General features: G+C 50.3%; 1 pseudogene; it reads left to right on the top strand.

Moving 5' to 3' along the window:
• Window positions 1–10,560: 10,560 nt before the first annotated feature.
• LOC119807145 lies at window positions 10,561–10,908 on the top strand (annotated as a pseudogene).
• The last annotated feature ends 3,636 nt before the right edge of the window (window positions 10,909–14,544 follow it).

Below are 14,544 nucleotides of genomic sequence, written 5' to 3'. Positions count from 1 at the left end.
GCAACTATCTTTACAAAGCCCCCTCGGGCCTGTGAACTAAGGGCTTAAACTGTGACTCCCACCCTGCGGCCCTTAGGAAGTGCCTTTGCTGCCAAATGCCAAGAGTGTTTTCAAATAAAGACAGGCTGGCACCGGGCTGCAGGCTGGTTCCTCCCATGAGTCTCATTCCCACTGGCAGCCTACATCCCCTGGGCCCTCTGGCCCATGTGTGAGGCTCTGTCCCTGGTTTGTACATGGAGCTATTTTCTCTTATAGGCCATGGGCCATAGGATAGAAGGAGTGAGCTGCCGTTGACAGGGAGGATGGGGACAAGAGCACACAGCTGGAAGCCCTTCCATGGCCACCTCTGCTCCATCTTCAGAAGAAAGCCTGTCAGTGTCCCCCAAAGTCTGGTTTTGTTGAGGCAGAGTCTAGCCTGGGCTAGCTTTTTAATTCTCTATGTAGCCCAAGCTAGCTTTGAACTCATCTTGCCTTTGTCCATTGCGTGCTGGAATCACAGACATAATTGCCATGCTTGCGGGAAAGTCTTTGCTACTTTCCTGTTAGGTTCAGCGTCTATAGCCACACCACATTCTTGAAGAGTCCCTGTCCCTTACACACTAAGCCACCACTCACATCACCCTCCTCAACAAGGCCAGCAACTCTCATACTAGGAGACCCGTAGCAGAGGAGCTGAGGAGAACACTCCTCCCATTTCTCTTCCCTGCCTCTCCACTCCCCTGCTCCAAGGCCTGTCTGGCTTTTCATTGGGAGTTTAAGTTGTCTTTAAACCCTCAGATTCTGCAAGTGGAGGAAGCCTTGAAGCCTGGTTGGCCATCAGGACAGGAAGAGCATTGGCTTGTTAGAGGAACTCCCCTCAGCCTACAGTGCACCTCACTGGGGCCGACAGGCTGGGCCAGAAGCAGGTAGGTGTGTGTGACACCACCACTCAGGAGGGGGGAGGGAGAAACAGAGAGAGTGACAGAGAGAGAGAGAGAGAGAGAGAGAGAGAGAGAGAGAGAGTTCAGGGAATGGGTCTTCCCTGTCTCTCTCTGTCTCTCTCTCTCTCTCTCTCTCTGTGTGTGTGTGTGTGTGTGTGTGTGTGTGTGTGTGTGTGTTTCAGGCAGCTCCTGGGAAAGACTGATCAGGGAAGCTGTTGGTTGCTGAGTGAGGTATGTATGCCCCTGGGGGTAGCCAGGCCCTTAGGGTTCCTGCAGGGGTCTGAGACAGCCTTTCTCACAGATACTGTGAAATCTAGATGAAGCTGGGCCTCTAGAGGAAGAGGCAGATTCCAGAGATGAGCCAGGCTCCCCAGGAGATGACAGCTCCACAGCTCCCTGAGGAGAGAAGGCCCCAGGCCCTGATATCACACACCTGGCTTAGAACAGAGCCTCTGGGAGACTTAAAAAATGGGCGATATCCTCGGTGGCAGCTCCAGTGAGGAAGTGCTCTTGAAAGGGCTGGAGTTCACTCCACCCCGGAAGAGAGCACTCTGGAGGACTTGAGACCCTGTGTCCCTCCGGGCCAATCCTGCAGAGTAGCCTGTCCCTTACAGACCTGGTGTTAGGTCAACACATTTATCAAAGGATGAGGAAAGGAAGGAACCCTGAGGCTCGGAAGCCAGGACAGAAGGAGAGACAAACAGGCTGCTGGAGGAAGAGAGGTGAGGGCCGATGGAACCACAGGGAGAAGAGGGCTGCCGCTGTGGTAAAAAGCAAGAGAAGGGGCTGCGGGAAGTGGGCAGGAAAGGAGAGAGAGCGAGGCAGGGGAGAGGCTAGAGAGAGGGGGGAGCAAGATGTAGGGAGAGGTGAGGGGGAAGGAGCTTGTTGGGGACATTGGCCTGTTCAAAAAGAGTAGGCTCTGAGGTCTGCGGCAGGGGCTCCTACCAGAGCAGCTGACAGCTGTGGGTGGCCTTGCCGGCAGAAGTGCCGGGATTAGCTCTGGGGGTGGAGGGGGAAGGGCAGAAGACAGATACCCAAACCCCAGTCACTATTGACAGAGCATCCTAGCCAGGGCTTGCACCCTCCTTTCTGGAATGCCATTTCCAGGGAACACAGATCTGCCACCAAACATGCTCCGGACCATATGTGGCCCTTGGAGCAGCAACTGCTGTGGGGGAGACTTGGCAAACGGAAGAGAGGCTCCGGTTTCACATCCCACCACCGAGGGGAAGGAAGGGCAACTCCTGCGAAGCCGGAGAGGGGGTGGGGGTGGGGTGCCCCGCGCGTCCCGCGATTTGCACTTTCCATTTCTAAAGAAAGAAGAAACAGTGTGTGAAGCCTGAGCAGAGCCCCAAACAGCCACGTAGTGAGAGAGGGCAGCAGGCAAAAAGGAAGCCACTAGAGAAAGCCGGGAGGGAGGGCTGGGTGCTGGGGCAGGAGGCACGTGGGCCCGTAGTACTATATACACCACTCTAGGGCCAGGAGCCAGTCAATCCTGGCTTGGCCATCGCTACCTCAACTCCCAGAGCTGCCCTTCCTCTGTGTAGTGGGGAGAGGGGAGACGCTGACTCAGTGGGGCTGTTGGGAAGACAACGTCTGGGCCGTGTGACCTGGGAGATCAAACACGGAAGGGATTAAGGGAAGGACCTTTTGGCCGGAACCTCCAGTGGGCCCAGGTGTTACAAATTCACCCCAAGTCAGCTGTCATTGATTCTAGGAGCCCCTACCCGAGGCTCTGATGCTGGGTTTTTCACCTCGAACCCCTCCATCCTCTCGCCAGGCTTGGAGCAGGTGGCTCTGTCACCATATCCCATGTTGAAGAGGAAGTGTGGGGCAGCAGGACTCTTAAAGTGCCCTGGGTTTTAAGGAAGGAGACAGTGAGGCTCTCTGCCTCAGGCCAGTAGAAGGAAGGCAGCCTCCATCTCTGAACGATTGACAGCTGTTCCCTGGCGCTTAATTGTGGCTTGCTCTTGCTCTTCTGACTGGATGCCGGCCAGGGTTTGGAGAACTACAGCTAAAGCTTTAGGCTTCCGAAGGGAGTGAGTGGGCTCCTCCCAGCCTTCCCTGTCGACCTAGGTTCTGAGGAGCTGGAGCAGGAAGCCAACCCTCACAGGTGAAAAGTCCTGACTGAAGAGAGGAGGAGGCCGGATGACCGCTCAGGCTGCAGGAAACAGGACTTTCTGGCATGAGGAGGCCAGCCAAGAAGTAAGGCACATGTGCACGTCTCTGTGTGTAGTGTGCTTGTGTGCAGCGTGAGCATGTGTGTGTTGCACACAGCATGTGGATGTGAGGTGAGCGTGGATGTGGTATGTGATGGTTGGGAGGTCCGCGGGTGTGAGTATGAAGGGGAGAGTGACTCAGTGGGAAGGCAGATGTGGGGGGGCTGAGTAAGGAGGGGCTGAGAGAGGGCAGTGGAGGGGCCCAAGAGGAGGGAAGAGAAATGGGAGAAAGGGAGGAGAAAGCTCCTGACTGCAAGGCCACAGGAGATCCTCACAGAACATCCGAATTGTCTGCTTGAAAACTGTCCAGGCATCCCCTGCCTGTCTGTGGGCACCTGCCCGTGTGGCCCTCTGCCTGATAACAGGCTCCACTGGACTCCAGGGTGCCTGTCCTGGCCTCCCCTGCCCTGTCTGTCCTGATGAATCAGACACAGGGAGGCTGCATGGGACCCTTGGTTCTTGACATGTTGAAGAGGTAAGCCGTGTTTTCGGTCTTGTTTCGTCCAGTGGTTTCTCCATTTGAATACCGTAAGGACTCAGTGTTTCTCAGAGTGATTAGGTGAGCCGACAAATGGCTTTGACGGTCATTGGGTGGGTATGTTGTGCTGACTGACTGGCTGTGCGTGGGACTAACCCGGTCACTGACAGGAGAAACTTGTTAAAAATGAATGAAGCTCCGATGGAGCCTCTGGCTTCACTTATATCTAATGCTTTTCTCACAGACGGTAGCAGAGCAATACATTCCCATCCCTGTGACGCAGGCCACAGTGGGGTTGCTCTAGGAGTTGCGTAAGTTGCTTTTCAGGAACTTGGAGGCAGTTCAAGCTGGTTGAAACTGGGGAGCTTTCACTTGGGCCTGTGCCAGAGGCTGATGACCCTTTGATACCAAAGGGCCCAAAGTCCACTGTCAAGCTTGTGAATGCCTCCCTTTCCAAACACACATCCTGTGAAGAGCCAGGAAGCTCCTGGGTTCAGATGCCCATGACTTCATTTTCCTGTCAATACTTTCCCCACACCTTAGACCTCCTTGCTTCCGTGTTCTGCAATTCCGGGGAGACAGCCCCATGCTTCTGTTTCCACACACCGGACAGCCTCAAGTAGATTATTTTGGGCTGGCAGGGTGGCTCAGAGGGTAAAGGTGGATATACACGGGCAATAAACAATTTGAAAATGAAACTCAAAAAAGCAGCTGCATTTTACACCAGCCTTAAAAAAAAGAATAAAATGGGCCAGCAAGATGACTCAGCAGGTTAAGGCACTTGCCACTGAGGCTGATCACCCAGCTTGTCCTCTGGCCCCCACATACGTGCTGTGGCACTCGTGTGTGTGCACGCATACGCACACAGAGGAAATAAACAAAAACATAATAAAAAATTATTTCTCATTCCAGTAACACTGTATAGCAAGCAAAACAGGCCTAATCCAGTGACGTGGTGACAGTCATGGCCCACTGCAGCCAGACTGATGGAGTAAGTCTGACCAGCTAAAGGATGAGTCAGTCAGGCTCTCGGTGTCTGCATGACTGGATGGCTAGTCAATGATAGTGAGTTAATGGGCGGTCGGCTGGTTTGGCTGCCAAAAAATTCATGCTGACTAAATAACCAGGCAATTGACTGACTGACTGACGGGTGACTGACAGACCGAGTTTGCTCTCCTGAGAGTGTCCAGTGAAAAGCTTAATTGATGGCTGCATGGCTGTGACTGGCAGGCTGGCTGGCTGGGAGGGGGCTGCCTTTTCCAGACCAATTGTAGGACTACGTGTCTGCCTGTGACCCCTGACTCCTGACTGCCTTGATGGCGTGTCTGCTCCTCGGAGGATTACTGACTGGCTGTTGACCCACCAGGCCGTGGACGGTGGCTGTCTCTGACGTGACTGGCTGCTCAGCAGACAAAAAGTGACTGTCCCCAACTGAAAGGCCTGGCACTTGCCTTAGTTACCGGAGAGTGATCATGTGACTGATGTAGCTGGTAGGCCTGGCTGGTACCTCATGATGGGAGTGGTTGTGCCTGAGTGGATGGCCGTGGCGGGAAAACGGAGTGGAGCTGTGAAGTACTATCCTAGAGACCAGGCTTGACTCTATGGCTGACTGGTTCTCCTTCATTGTCTGGGTGACTGGTACCCACTGGCTGGCAGCTGGATGTTGACTGTCTGGCTGACTGGCTGACTGACAGATTGAGACTGACAAGGAGACCTGCTGACTGTAGTGCCGACTCACAGAATCCGCCCTCGAGACAGCGTCTGGCAGATTGATGCTGGCTGGCCATCTGACTGACCCTAGACAGGAGCAGCCATGACTGAATGTCTCTGACAATGCGACCAAGTCTGGCTGTTGTGCACCAGCCAAGTGCTTGCCCTGACTTAGTATGCTAACGGGTAGACCGGTTGATGTTGGCCAGGCTACTGGCTGTCTGGTCATGACTCACAGTACAGGCGACCGTGCCTTGCTGTGTGGGCCTGGCTGCATGTCAGAGTCCGACTGTGAGACAATGACAGGCTGACTGACTTTCCTGGCTGGCCTGTAAACATAGTCCCTACCCTTCCCAGAACCATTAGAGAACGGGGAGGGGGGGCACTGAGGGGACAGAGCGGCTTCTGTAAAAGGAAGAAGGGGGCAGGAGCTGCCAGAGGGAGAACAGGAACAGGCTCAGCCCTGGAAAGTTCTCTGCATCACCCTTGCAGGGGCTGGGTCACTGGCACACACTCTCTTAGCTATGTTTTTGGCTCGGTCTTACAGGGCCTCTGTTTGGAGGCAATGTGGGGAGGGGATGTGGGAGAGCCTATAAAAACATGGAGCCAATAACTCACCGACAAGACTCCAATTATAGCGGATTGGGGTGTTGGGGTGGGAGTAGGCAAAATCCCACCAACTGTCATTTATGGGGCTTGGATTAGGGCCAAACACTGCCCTAAAAAGTCCAGGCCTTGTAATGCAGGGCTGGGGAAACCTTAGGGAGATGCAGGGTGTCCGACAGTCACACCTCTGTTACTGACGCCATTTTATAGCCGAGGAAACAGAGGCTCACAGCCCTTGGAGGCCCAGGGTATTGTCTCAAAGCCAGGTCATCTGGGGCTGGACTGACCCTCTAGATCCCTGACAAATGTCAGCTCCAGCCTTCTCTTCTCGCCTGTAAAGGTACAGGGGCAGTCAACTGTCTCAAGCAAATTGCCCCCTTCGTAACCTCGGTCTCACCATCTTTGAAAGGGTTAGTTGTAGGAGGCAATTGATAGAACTCAGACTGAGTGCACAGAGGCCTGTCTCTCCCTTACTGAATCTGTGCCTCAGTTTCCTCTCCCTAGGGATCATCAGTCAGCCTGTGCTGAGAGGAAAACAGGCCCCAGAGGCATTACTTTCCTCTTTTCTGTGAGAGAATGTGGAATACAGAGAGGCAGGGTTTATCTTGGCCCCTGTTTCAGAAGACAGAGTCCATCACGGTGGAGAAGCATGGCCACAGGAGTCAGGAAACACAGAGAGGTAAACGTTAGTGGGCAGTTGCTTCCTCCTTCCTCCTTTTCCATTCGGGTCAGGGCTCCAGTCCATAGCGTGTGCCACCCACATTCAGGACACATCTCCCTGCTCCCCCAACACACTTGGTTAAACCTCCCTGGAAATGCCCAGCCCAGAGGTGTGTCTCCTAGGTGATTCTAAACCCAGTCATGTTGACAAAGAAAATTAACTATCACACCAGAAAAAGCTTCAACTTTGACCAGGCAGTGGTGGCATAGGCTTTTAATCCCAGCACTTGGGAGGCAGAGACAGGCAGATCTCTGTAAGTTCAAGGCCAGCCTGGTCTACAGAGTGGGTTCCAGAACAGCCAGAGTTTCACAGAGAAATCCTATCTCAAAAAAAAAAAAAAAAAAAAAAAGTTTCAGCTCAATGCCTGACTCAGGAACCTATCAGATGTTGTGAACTTTTCATGATTATTAAGACTCATCCCTTAAGAGCAGGGGGTTATTAGGATCTCCTATGCCAAGGTCTCTGGGAAACCATGATGCACCCCCTCACTATGACTGTTGTCCTCATAAAAGGGGACCTTTATAAACGAGTGTGGTACACACACCAGTAATTCCAGTGCTCTGGAGGGAGGAAAAGGAGGATCAGAGGTCAAGGTTCAAAGCCAGCCTGGGATGCAAGAGACTGCCTGGAAAACAAGACATAAAACTTAACAAACAAAGGCATAGCATGAGTGGACATTTAGACAGGGAGAAGACACTGTGATGTCACCAGGACAAGATGTCCATCTATGCCACAGGAGGCAGGCCTGGGACAGCTCCTTCCCTGTAGCTTCCTGGAACACAGCCCTTCCGTCAGACATCAGCCTCCAGAACCAGGGAGACTTGAGGACAGCTGTGGTTTTCAACCACCCAGGGCTCACAGCATCCTGGTGCTCCAACACAGCCGAACGTGGAGGTTCTTCAACCTCAGACGGGGCAAATGAGACTGGCCTGCGGCCCCTTTGGGTCTCAGAAGGCTGGTGGCTGCTCTCACTACCTCCTAGGCTCTGAGAGCTCTGTCCACCAGGTACTCAGTTCTGGGGAGGCTGAGGTCAAGCAGATGAAATGTGAATTCAATTATGGCTTGGAGAGGAGTACGTGAGGTCACAGATGAAATGACAGAGGGACAAGGCCAGGACGTTGCTGTGAACCTGTGCTGGGAAAGTGGCACAGTTGCCGCCACAGTGACAGAGCAGGACAAGGCCTGCCCATGTCACCCAGAGGAGAAGAGTAAAGAAGAGATGGGCCTAGATGGGCTCATGCTTGTAACAGCAGTACTGGGAATGCTGGGACAGGAGCATCACACCAGTTCGAGGATAGCAGAGGCTACCCAGTGAGTTTGAAGCCACCCTGAGCTACATAATAAGAGGTGGGACAGCGTGGGTTGCATAGTGTTAGACCAGCTAAGAACACAGCATGAGTTACAGGCCAGCTTAGGCTATTTGCATGTGGCTGTCCCCTCATTCCGGGCCACATGTGGCAACCACAGCTCTGGGAAGCATGTGGGAACCGAAGCGACCATGGATCTGTTCGCTATTAAAACTGGTCTAGTTTTCCCCTCCATTTAGCAGAGGAAGCTCATGTTACACAGAAAGGTTAATTACCCCCCAACTTCCAAAGGTTCTCTGTTGCCAGCTTCGAATTTCTGCAGAAGGACCCCGTGAATTCCACGTTTCAGGGTGTAGGCTTAGTGAAATTGCTCTCTGGTTCTGACAGACCCCATATGTAGCTACCTCCCAGATGGGCCATGCAACTGAGATTACCCAGGCACCATTTGAAACCGACCCAAGCGTCTACACTGTGAGCTTGGTGTTTCCCAGCCTGGTGTGTGTGTGTGTGTGTGTGTGTGTGTGTGTGTGTGTGTGTGTGTGTGTAAAAGAGAGAGCAAGAAGAATGTGTATGCATACCAGACAGAAGACAGTCTCTGCTGCTTTTCCTCAGGAGCTGTCTTTTTTTTTTTTTTTTTTTTTTTTTTTTGATAAGTTCTCACTGCCCTGCTGTTCTAGACTGGCTAGCCAGCAACAGTCCCCCCTTCTCTGTCTCTCATCTCTGTCTCCCCAGCACTGGATTACAAACGTGTGCCACCATACTCAGTGTTCTCACGTGGGTTTCTGGGATTGAGTTCAGGTCCTTGCACTTGGCAAGCTCTTTACCAACTGAGCCGTCACTGCGGCCCCTCCCCCACTTAGACAGAAAAGAGACATCTTTTCATAGTAACATGGTTGCAAAATTAAGAGGGTCTCACTTAGGTGTGTTGGCACATGCCTTTAATCCTGGCACTTGGGAGGCAGAGGCAGGTGGATCTCTGAGTTCAAGGCCAGCCTGGGCTACATAGTAAATTCCAGGATTACATGGTGAGACCCTGCCTCAAAGACAAAACAAACAGAAGAGAGTCACAAATTCTGAGATTACAGGGAGATTAGTCTCAGGGTCGCATCCACAAGGCCTGTTTATCCCCAACTCTGGAGAGGCTAAATGGCCTATTGCTCCATAGCCATGCCTCAAGCCTGAGGGACATCGCATCTCCCCTGATAACTGAAAAGGCAGGATGCAGAGCAGGCCTCCAGCACCAAGGCCCACCCTTTTCCCTCCAGGAGTTCTGACAGAGTCCTCCCAACTTCAGCTTGCCTGGGACTCGATTCTCGCCAGCAGTGTTTGAGGACTTCCTGAGAGTGGGTGACGGTGGGATTGGTATTTGTCCGTCCGGCCATTTCCTCCTCCTGTTGACCTCCGTGTGGCCTCAGTGGACTATTGCTGTGATACCCAGGCCTGGGACTTCTGAGGCTGTGACCATGCTGGGCCTGTCATAGAGCTGTAGTCTTTAGCAGCTTTGGTTCCGGGGGACTGGCATATGACCCAAATTCCTAGGACTTACAGCAAGCAGATAAAGATAATCCATCCGTGGATGGTCTCTGAGCAACAAGGATACAGACCAGAACTTGTAAGAGGCAGCTTTCTCCCCTGACACAGTACCCTTTCTGCTGGTTCGCAACACAGACAAGAACTGTGATAGCTTTTCTGGACCAAGCACTATTCAAAGCCTATAAAGCATATTAGCTCCCCAAGATAAGCACTGTCTCCATCCCCATTTACTCTGTGGAGAGATCAAGGTACTGAAAGGTTAAGTAACTTGTACAATGTATGCATAATGGGGCTGGAGAGATGGATCAGCGGTTAAGAGCACTAGGTGTTCTTTCAGGTGGACCCAGGTTCAATTCCCAGCACCAACACAGTAGCTCAGAATAGCTTCAAACTTCTTCAAGTGCTGGACTTACATGCCCAGCCCCTAAGGAGACATTCGTATATTCATTCACTCACTCATTCATTCATTCATTCATTCATTCGTTTATTTGTTTACTGGTTTGTCAAGATAGGGTTTCTCTGTGTAGCCCTGGTTGTCCTAGAACTCTGGAGACCAGGCTGGCTCGCTAGTCTTTGCTCCCAAGTGCTGTTTTCATTGCTTGGGCTCTAAGATTAATCTTTTGAGGGTTCAGTTTCTCCTTGCCAACACTTGTGACTGTCCATCTTTATGTAAGCTATCTAAGCTGTCTTAATGAATAGGGCACCCATCTCACCACGGTTTGGATTTGCATTTCCCTTCTGGCTAGTCACCATGAGCACATTTTCATAGGCTTTTAGGGGCCATTTTTACATTTTCCTATAATGTTTGTTCAGACCCCTTGGCCAGTTTTTAATTGGATTATCTTTTTTCACTATTGAATTGTAAAAGGTCCAGGTGCATTCTGAACAAAAGTATCTTCTCAGCTACATGCATCTGACAAACACCTCTCCCTCTCTGTGAGCATCTTTACAGCTTAGTGATGGTGCCCCTTGAAGCCTCAGATTTTTTATTTTGGGGAAGGAAAAAGAGAGAATGGCCCCTGGACCCATCAAAACTGTGGCTCTATGGCTGTGCTCCCTCTACCCCATGCTCAAAAGAATGGCTGAAGGGGCTAAAGGGGAGAAAGACAAGATGGCGGGTGATTCAGAAAAGAACCTCAAGGTTCTATGCTGAACCTGCTCCTCTGTGGCTGGAGCTAAAGCCTAAAACGTCTCCTGCACAAAACCCAACCCAAACCAAACCAAAAAGTCTCCCGCAGAGTTGGGAGAAAAGGTACCCAGAAGGAAAAAGGGCAAAACCAACGCTGGCAAAGATGGAGGGAATTCTGCAGAAAATGGAGATTCCAAAGCAGACCAGGCAGACAAAGCAGAGGACTTCAGAGAGGGCTGGGTTGAGGACCACAGGCATGGGTCTACCATGCCCAACTGGCTGTGACAGGCATTTCTGCAGTCTGCCTTCTTTCCAGTGATCCATGAACATGGGATGTCTTTCTACCCACCTAGCTCTTTGACTTCTTCCAACAGTTTCTCGGAACATAGGTTTTATATTCACTTGTTACAAATATTTCTAAATATTTTTATTTTACATTTCTGTTGTTACCTGTTAGTGTATGAGTGTGCGTGCATGTGTTTAAGTGTGTGAAAGTGCACACACAGTGCACATGCGGGACCAGACTTTCAGAAATCTATTCTTTCCTTCCACGATTGTTGGGAAATATTACTTTAAGTTGTGCGACTTTTGTTTATGCAGCATTTGTTTAACTCTGTGAAGCTGTGATTCTTTGCCTGTCTAAAACACCTGATGGTGTTTAATAAAGAGCCGTGTTGCCAATAGTGAGGCAGGAGCAAGGATAGGCAGGGTGGCAGGCAGAGTGTATAAATACAAGGAGAAATGAGGGAGGGAAGGAGGACTTCAGGGGCCAGCCACTCCACTACACAGCCACAGGAAAAGAAGTAAAGAAAGGGACATAGAAATAAGAGAAAGATAGAAGTCCAGAGGCAAAAGGTAGTCACAATAATGTAAGAGACGCTGGCTAGAAACAAGACAAGTTAAGGCCGGGCATTCATAACTAAGAATAAGCCTCGTGTGTGATTTATTTGGGAGCTGGGTGGTAGACCGCCCCCCCAATAAAAAAACCCAAAAGAATAAAACATCAAAATACACGATGTGGGTCCCAGAGATTGAACTCAGGACTCAGGCTTGAAAGTAAATACTTTCACCCTCGAGCCATTAAGCTGGCCCTTCTTTGCTGCCGGCCCAGCAAGCACTGAGTGGATATGTATTGTTGACATCAGCACGGCCATGTCAAGGACCAATGCTTCAGACCACGGCAGTGGCGTGGTCATAAACATACACACAGGTTAGGCTTGGAACTGAGAAAGCCCTCCTCTGGTCTCAGTGCAAACATTGGTGGTGTGTCCAGAAGCTCGCAACTGTTGCTTCCTCCTCCCAAATGTTGAGAGCCTGAAACTGCTGCCTAAGGCGACTAGCCACGCCCTCCGGCAGTGTGGTTCCTAGTGAACACGTGGGTGGTAGTTGATGCTGCTCCCTGAGAATACGCATGGCCCACCTGACCCCAGTTCTGTACACGTGTTTGTGTGGCTGTCTTTTTCTCATTTCCTCACTGCCCCTTGTCAGGGTTCCAGGACTAAGCTGTTCTGGGTACAACACATCTTAATGGTCCTGCGTTTCATTTCCAGCATGTCCATTCCAAATGTATGGACGTAGCATTGACTCTTGCACACTGTTCTTCTGAGGTGCAGTCTTCCTGAACTTCTCCCCAGGTTCGTTGGTATAACAGGGTTGGTGCCTTTTGTTTTTTTTAAAAAGAATGCTTTGGACTTCGGATGTAAAAGATGATGTCATGAGTAAGGACGAATAATTTTACTTCTTCCTTTCCAATCTGGTGAGAATCCCAGTGGAGATGAACAGAAGTGTTTGACAACAGATATCCTTCTACAGAGCCCGCATCCTCACCCTGGACTTTTACACAGATACTTTTTCTCAGGTTGTGGAAGTTCCTTACTATGTCTAGCTTATTGCACACTATCATCAGGAAGGTGAATATTAGTTGAAAAAAACCATAATGCTTTCAGGTAAAGATGGATTTTGTTTGTTTATATTATTTATATGTTTGGGTATTTCATCTGCATGTATGTCTGTATGCCACATGCATGCTTGGTGCCCATGGAGGCCTGAAAAAGGTGTCAGGTCCCCTGGAACTGGAGTTACAAATGACTGTGTGCCATGTGGGTGCTAGGAACTGAACCCCAGTATTCTGGAAGAAGAGTATCCAGTACTCTTAACTGCCAAACCCTCTCTCCAGACCTTGGTTTTTGTTGTTGTTGTTTTTGTTCTTTTGTATGTGTTATTGTTGTTGGTTTTGCTTTCTGTATTTTATTTTGTGTGCATTGGTGTTTTCCCTTCATATATTCCTGTGTGAGGATGCTGGATCCTGGAGTAACAGACAGTTGTGAGCTATCATGTGGGTGCTAGGAATTGAACCCAGGTCCTCTGGAAGGGCAGTAGTGCTCTTAACTGCTGAGCCATCTCTTCAGCCCCACCCTGTTTCTTTTTAAAGCAACAAAATAAAACCACAAGTCTGAAGAGAAGGGAAGGGAAACAAACAACAAGAAAATTTTATTTATTTATTTATTTATTTATTTATTTATTTATTTGGTTTTCAAGACAGGGTTTACCTCTTTAGCTTTGGAGCCTGTCCTGGAACAAGCTCTTGTAGACCAGGTTGGCCTTGAACTCACAGAGAATGCTGAGATTAAAGGCTTGTGCCACCACTGCCTGCCAAGAAAATATTTGAAGCTGGAAAATGGATGGGTAGGCTGCTGTCTTGAGAGAGTCAAATGCTAAGCCAGGTTGCAAAAATCAAGAACCAACCAAATTCTCCAAAAGGCCAGTAATATGTGAATTTGTGGGTCATATAATTCTGGTCATGCAGGAGAAGGCTGGAGAGAACTGGCTAAAAGCTCCCCAAGAGATCATTTTCAGATCCAACTCTTGGGCCTGTCCCTCCCCAACAGTCCATCGCCAAACACAGAGTGGGGCTTGAAAGATCACCGTTGGGACCTAGAAAACAATGTGCCAAAGTGAGGTGTACCCGTGTGCAGAGTTTGCTCGATGAGAGCCCTGCAGGGACTCTAGCACCTTCTGGCGCCTGTGCAGACCTTGTTGGTCCAAGAAAGTATATCCCGGCTCAAAGGGGCCTTTCTCTAAGCCTGGCCCATTCACCTATTTAACTGCTTTTCTCATTACTATGATAAAATACCAACAAGAGTAACTTGAAAAAGGAAGAACTCATTTTGCCCCGGTTTGGGGAAGTCCATCACGGTGGTGGCAGGAGCTTAGTGAGCTGCTCACAAGCATCTGCAGCCAGGGAGCAGAAGCAGTGGGATGCCTTTCTCTTTTGTGTTCACCCCAAGACCCCAGACACAGGAGGGTACCACTTACATACAGAGCAGATCTTCCCGCCTCAGTTAAACCAATCCAGAAGCTCCCTTACAGACAAGTCTAGTGTGGCGTTTCCATGGTGATTCTAAATGCTAACTGGTGGATAATGCAGATTCATTAACCATCACACTTACGGACAGTCTCCAACAGACCTGAGAATCTTATTCACCAGGTCAGAGGAACTCATTTTTCCAGGGAAAGTCTCAAGGTTGACACCACTGGCTGTCACAGGACTGCCACTTCTTACATGGGACTTGCTTTGTTTTGTGCACAAGGTTTCACATAGACCAGACTCTTGATTGACTCTATCAAATGCTAAGCCTAGAATTCAATCTATAGTTGAGGCTGGCCTTGAACTCCTGTCCCTCCTGCTTCCACCTCCTGTGTGCTGGGATTACAGGCACACACACCACGGCTCTCAGTTCTGAGGAACAACATTCTCTGATTCGGCTGAGCACCCCTGCTCCTGTTTCTCCCCTCATCGTCCCACAGTGGCCTTCAGCAACTCCCAGAAGCTCCAAGCCTGTTCCTTATACCTACATAAAAGTCAGGAACCAGGCCCTTCTTTGAATGTGAGTTTGCTGGAACACTCCCATTCATAATAAT

Source organism: Arvicola amphibius, chromosome 2, assembly GCF_903992535.2.
Source record: "Arvicola amphibius chromosome 2, mArvAmp1.2, whole genome shotgun sequence".
Classification (NCBI taxonomy): domain Eukaryota; kingdom Metazoa; phylum Chordata; class Mammalia; order Rodentia; family Cricetidae; genus Arvicola; species Arvicola amphibius.
The sequence above is the reverse complement of the archived record's forward strand: the minus strand, read 5'-3'. Positions and strand labels throughout refer to the sequence as shown.